Source organism: Theropithecus gelada, chromosome 10, assembly GCF_003255815.1.
Source record: "Theropithecus gelada isolate Dixy chromosome 10, Tgel_1.0, whole genome shotgun sequence".
NCBI classification, from domain to species: Eukaryota; Metazoa; Chordata; class Mammalia; order Primates; family Cercopithecidae; genus Theropithecus; species Theropithecus gelada.
In genome coordinates this window covers 67,864,874-67,870,873 of record NC_037678.1, presented here as the reverse complement: position 1 = coordinate 67,870,873, position 6,000 = coordinate 67,864,874, and the positions used below count along the sequence as shown (strand labels likewise).

At 43.8% G+C, this 6,000-nt stretch overlaps 2 pseudogenes across 1 annotated transcript; both read right to left on the bottom strand.

Moving 5' to 3' along the window:
* Nucleotides 1-2,261: 2,261 nt before the first annotated feature.
* Nucleotides 2,262-3,156, bottom strand: LOC112632706 (annotated as a pseudogene).
* Nucleotides 3,157-5,363: 2,207 nt separating this feature from the next.
* On the bottom strand, nucleotides 5,364-5,916 carry LOC112632707 (annotated as a pseudogene). Its single transcript, XR_003121435.1, has one exon. The product of XR_003121435.1 is annotated as a 40S ribosomal protein S19 pseudogene (transcript).
* Between the last annotated feature and the right edge of the window lie 84 nt (nucleotides 5,917-6,000).

The following is a 6,000-nucleotide window of genomic DNA, read 5'->3' as shown; positions in this document are numbered from 1 at the left end:
ATACCCCAGCCTCTAGAGTAGCTGGGATTACAGGCATGCGCCATCATGCCCAGCTAATCTTTGCATTTTTTGTAGAGACTAGGTTTCACGCTGTTGCCCAGGCTAGTTTCCAACTCCTAGGCTCAAGTGTTCCACCTGCCTTGGCCTCCCAAAATGCTGAGATTACAGGCGTGAGCCACCACACCCAGATAGGAATGTAAATTGATGCAGCCATGGTGGAAAACAGTTTGGCATTTCCTCAAAAAGTTAAACATAGGCGCCCCCATAATCCCAGCTACTTGGGAGGCTAGGGCGGGAGGATCACTTAAACCCAGGAGTTTGAGTCGAACCTGGGCAACATAGCAAGACCCAGTCTCAAGGAAAAAATAAGGATTACCCTATGAGCCAGTAATTCCACTTCTGGATACTTATCCAAAATAAGTGAAATCACATTAGTACCACTGTACTCCAGCCTGGGTGACAGATGAGACCCTGTCTCAAAGTTTAAAAATAAATAAACAAGCCAGGTGTGGCAGCACATACCTGTGGTCCCAGCTACCCAGGAGGCTGAGGCGGGAGGATCAGTTGAGCCCTGGAGGTTGAGGCTGCAGTGAGCCATGTTTCCATTCCTGCATTCCAGCCTGGGTGATGGAGCAAACCTCTGTTTCAAAATAAAATTTAAAAAATAAAAAAGAAGTGAAAGCAGAGTTTCAAAGAGATATTTGTGCACCCCTGTTCAAAGCATCATTGTTCACAATAACCAACATGTAGAAGCAACCCACATATCTATGGACAGTTAAATAGATAAGCAAAATGTGGTCTATACATACAATGGAACATCGCTCAACCTTCATAAAGGAAGGAAATTCTGACACAACGTACAACATGGATGAACCTTGAAGACATTATGCTAAGTGAAATAAGTCAGTCACAAAAGGACAAATATTGTATGATTTCTCCTATATGAGGTTCCTAAAGTAGCCAAATTCGTAAAGACAGAAAGTAGAGTGGTTGCCAAGGGCTAGAGGGAGAGGGAATGGGAAGTTTGTGTTCAATGGGCATGAAGTTTCAGTAGGGGAAAACAAAAAAGTTCTGGAGGTAGATGGTGGTGATGGTTGCATGTGAATATACTTAATGCCACCAAATTATAGGCTTAAAAATGGTTAAAATGGCAAATTTTATGTTATATATATTTTACCATACACACATACACAAAAGATTCCAGAGCCACTATCCTAATTTTTTCACCTTGATGTCCATGTCCTTAAGCCAAGGGTCATGGGTATTCCTGGGATCTGCAAGAATGCAAGATGCTGAGAAGACAGGGGCCCATTGGGCACCTGCGGATCCTGTAGGTAAAAATAGTAGGAGCCTAGGCAACACAAATACTTGTTGCCTGCAGGCAGGCAGCAAAGGAACAAAAACAGGCCATGAACTAGCAGATAGTATAGCATAATGATTACAATATTGGGCTCTGAAGCTGAAACACTCAAGTTCAGATTCTAGCTCTGCCATTTATTAGCTGTGTGATCTTGGGCAAATCCAACTTCTATGTTATACAGATAAAGAAGCTGCAACCGGGAGGAGATAAATGACTTGTCCAACAGGGTCCAAAGTATTTTCTCCTTTATATTGTTGAAAAATCTTTACATGGCTTTGTTTCGTTTTGTGTCCCCAGTAGACTGTAAGCTCCCCAAGGAAGCTATGTTTGTAATAGCATCACTTGAAATGTAACTTCTTTGTGCTTCAGTTGCCTCACCTATGGGATGCAGAGAATAAGGGCTCCTACCCCATAAGGTTGTCAAGCATATTAATGAATTTATACCTAGAAATGTTTAGGAGAAACCTTAGTGCATATGATAGTCTCAACAAGCAATAGATTGAGAGAGGCTTCTGAAGAGGTGATCAGGCTATTTCATAAAATGTTTTGAGCAAGAAAAACAGTCCTAAAACATCCAGGATTGTTCTAGATTTGGACTAGAGTGAAGAAAATCAATTGTTCTTTGATAATTTGATTTGTATTTATTGGACTTCTACTTTCATGTATGTCTAAATAGGCTTAAGCTTTGCAGTGATAAGACTGACAGTGAATACTTCAATGATGTGTTTAAGAAAAACAGTAACAAAACAGGGGAAAAAAAGAAAGAACAAAACCACCTAGAAAGTGTCTACATTTTACTGTCTGCAGGGTTCGTCACAACAGTGCCAAATCACAGACTTAACACATTTAGTTGGATGAATTTTGCCCTGAAGAAGGATATCACTTTTTTTTGACAGTTTATTTATTCATCTACCTTCTCCTCTTCCTCCTCCTCTTCTTCATCTTCCTCTTCCATCTTTTCCCAGGCAACTTTAGCAGGACCTTTTGCGCCATCCAACTTTCCTTTCGACTTATAGTCAGCAACATCCTTCTCATACTTCATCAGTTTTGCCACCTTAGTGACATAAGGCTGCTTTTCACTGTCATTTAAGTTCTTCCACATCTCACCCAGCTTTTTTGCCACATCTCCAATAGAGATGCCGGGGTTTGTGGATTTCATCTTGGGGTGGAATTCTGAACAGAACAGGAAGAATCCAGACAGTGGCCTTTTGGGGGCATTAGGATCGTTCTTCTTGCCTCCCTTAGCTGGTCCATAATCCTTCCTTTCTGTATCATCGTGCACTTTATCTGCCTTTGCCATTTAATCGAATTTAGACTTCTCTCTCTTCTTTTTTTTTTCTGAGATGGAGTTTTGCTCTTGTTGCCCAGGCTGAAGTGCAGTGGCACGATCTCAGCTCACTGCAACCTCTGCCTTTTGGGTTCAAGCCATTCTCCTGCCTCAGCCTCCCCAGCAGCTGGGATTACAGGCACCCACCAACATGTCCAGCTAATTTTTTGTATTTTTAGTAGAGACGGGGTTTCACCATGTTGGCCAGGCTGGTCTCAAACTCCTTACCTCAGGTGATCCACCCGCCTCACCCTCCCAAAGTGCTGAGATTACAGGCATAAGCTGCTGTGCCCGGCCTAGACTTCTCTTTCCCAGACATTGTCTTCCACCTCTTAGAGCACTTTTTGGAAAATTCTGCAAAATTGACAGGGACCTCTGGGTTTTTCTTATGTTCTTCTCTGCACATCTGTACAAAGAAGGCAAAAGCAGACATCTTGCCTCTTGGTTTCCTGGGGTTACCATTAGCCATCCTGACTGTATTGTTCACTAGTCTTGAAGGATATCACTTTTAAGTGGACACCATTCACATGATATTGTAATTTGTAAATTTATTATGATAATTTACCAGTAGATGGCAGTAAAATGCCTTGTTATTACAGAATCCATTCATTGTAACAATTTTCAGACATATGGAAATAAAATGCCTTGAGAAGGGGGTCAGTTCTGCTTTGCATAAAGACATACTATGGCGAGGCACAGTGGCTCATGCCTGTGAACCCAGCACTTTGGGAGGTGGAGGTAGGTGAATTGCATGAGTCCAGGAATTAAGAGACCAGCCAGGGCAACAGGGTGAAACCTCATCTCTACAGAAAAATACAAAAATTAGCCAATCGTGGTGGTGCATCATGCCTGTAGCCCCAGCTCCATGTGAGGCTGAGATGGGAGGATCACTTGAGCCCGGGAAGCAGAGGTTGCAGTGAGCCAAGATCGCACCACTGCACTCCAGCCTGGATGACAGAGTGAGACTCCATCTCAAAAAAAAAAAAAAGAAAAGAAAAAAGAAAAAAGAAAGTAGGGGGCTTACTATGGGCAAGCCATGGCTTGCTCTTCAGGAAAAAAAATATTGAAAATATTGAAAAATAGAAGAAATAGAGTAATCATTACACAATTTAAAAAAATGGAGGAGTATCAAGTGACCACATACACACACACAAAGGTGGGGGTGGGGGAGAAAAAAAATCTGTTTTCAAAAATATTCTGAAATTGTAAAGCTTTTTATTAGAGTATAATATAAAGACATAAAAGTACAGAAATCATAAGTATAAAGCCTGATGAATTTCTACAAAGCCAACACACATGTCTAACACTGAAATCAAGAAATAGAACATTCAGCCCCAAAGAAGCCCCTTCTAGTCATTACCCACAGACTCCAAGGGTAAACAGTATTTTGACTTCTAACTCCATAGATTAGTCTCACCAGGAGTTAAACTTATAGATTCATCTACATTGTTGCATGTAGTTGTAGCATGTTCATTTTCATTGCTGGGTAGCATCTCATTATTTATTTTTTATTTTTTTGAGACAGAGTCTTGCTCTGTCACCCAGGCTGGAGTGCAGTGTTGCAATCACAGGTCACTGCAGCCTTAACCTCTCACGCTCAAGTAATCTTTCTGCCTCAGCCTCCCTAGTAGCTAGGACCACAGGTGCATGCCACCACACCACGCTAATTTTTGTATTTTTTGTAGAGACGGGGTTTCACCATGTTGCCCAGCTTGGTCTCAAACTCCTGGGCTCAAGTGATCCTCCCACCTCTGCCACCCAGAGTGCTGGGATTACAGATATGAGCCACCACACCTGGCCAGCATTTTATTGTTTGAATACACCATAATTTATCCATTCTACTGTTAATGGGCATGTGGGTTTCCACTTAGGAGCTATTTTATTTTATCTTATTTTATTTTATTTTTTAGAGATGGAGTCTTGCTCTGTCGCCCAGGCTGGAGTGCAATAGTGCGATCTTGGCTTACTGAAACTTTTGCCTCCTGGGTTCAGGCAATTCTCTGACCTCAGCCTCCCGTGTAGCTAGGACTACAGGTGTATGCCACCACGCCCGGTTAATTTCTTTTGTATTTTTTAGTAGAGACAAGGTTTCACTGTGTTGCCCAGGCTGGTCCTGAACTCCTGAGCTCAGGCAATCCGCGTGCCTTGGCCTCCCTAAGTGGTAGGATTACAGGCATCAGCCACCACACCTAGCCGGAGCTTTTTTGTTTTGTTTTTCTTTTTTTTTTTTTTTTTGAGATGGGAGTTTTGCTCTTGTTGCCCAGGCTGGAGTGCAATGGCGTGATCTCGGCTCATTGCAACCTCCACCTCCTGGGTTCAAACAATTCTCCTACCTTAGCCTCCCGAGTAGGTGGGATCACAGGCACCTGCCACCGCGCCTGGCTAATTTTTTGTATTTTTAGTAGAGATGGGATTTCTCCATGGTGGTCAGGCTGGGCTCAAACTCCCGACCCCAGGTGATCCGCCCACCTTCGCCTCCCAAAGTGCTGGGATTACAGGCTTGAGCCACCGCACCCAGGCCAGAGTTATTTTAAATTTTACTACCATGAACATTCTTGTACATGTCTTTGGATGAACATGTGTACAATTTTTTTGCTGGATAAAAACCTAGGACTAGGATTGCTGGGTCATAGAGTTTGCATTCAGCTCTTAGCTGATATTACCAAATCCTATGTCTTTTTTTTTTTTTTTTTTTTTTTTTTTTTTTTACGAATGAGGCAATTTATTAACCCAGCATGGTTTGTTCTAATGCTTCTTGTTGGCAGCTGCCACCTGTCCGGCGATTCTGTCCAGATCTCTCTGTCCCTGAGGTGTCAGTTTGCGGCCCCCATCTTGGTCCGTTTCCACCATTTTCAGCCCCTCCAGGGCTTGGAGGACCCGACGAGCCACACTCTTGGAGCCTCGGCTGAAGTGGCTGGGCATGACGCCGTTTCTCTGACGTCCCCCATAGATCTTGGTCATGGAGCCAACCCCAGCGCCACCCCGGAGGTACAGGTGCCGTGCTGTGGAAGCAGCTCGTGTGTAGAACCAGTTCTCATCGTAGGGAGCAAGCTCTTTGTGCTTGGCTAGCTTGACGGTGTCGACCCATTCGGGGACTTTCAGCTTCCCGGACTTTTTGAGGAAGGCTGCCAGAGCTCTGACGAACTCCTGCTGGTTCACGTCTTTTACAGTAACTCCAGGCATCGTGCGGCCTCCGCGCTGCCAGCCAGGGGAAAGGGACCGACGGGGTTTCCTATGTCTTTTTTAAAACAGCTTTATTGACAGGCTGGGCGCGGCGACTCACGCCTGTAATCCAAGCACCTTTGCAGTCTGA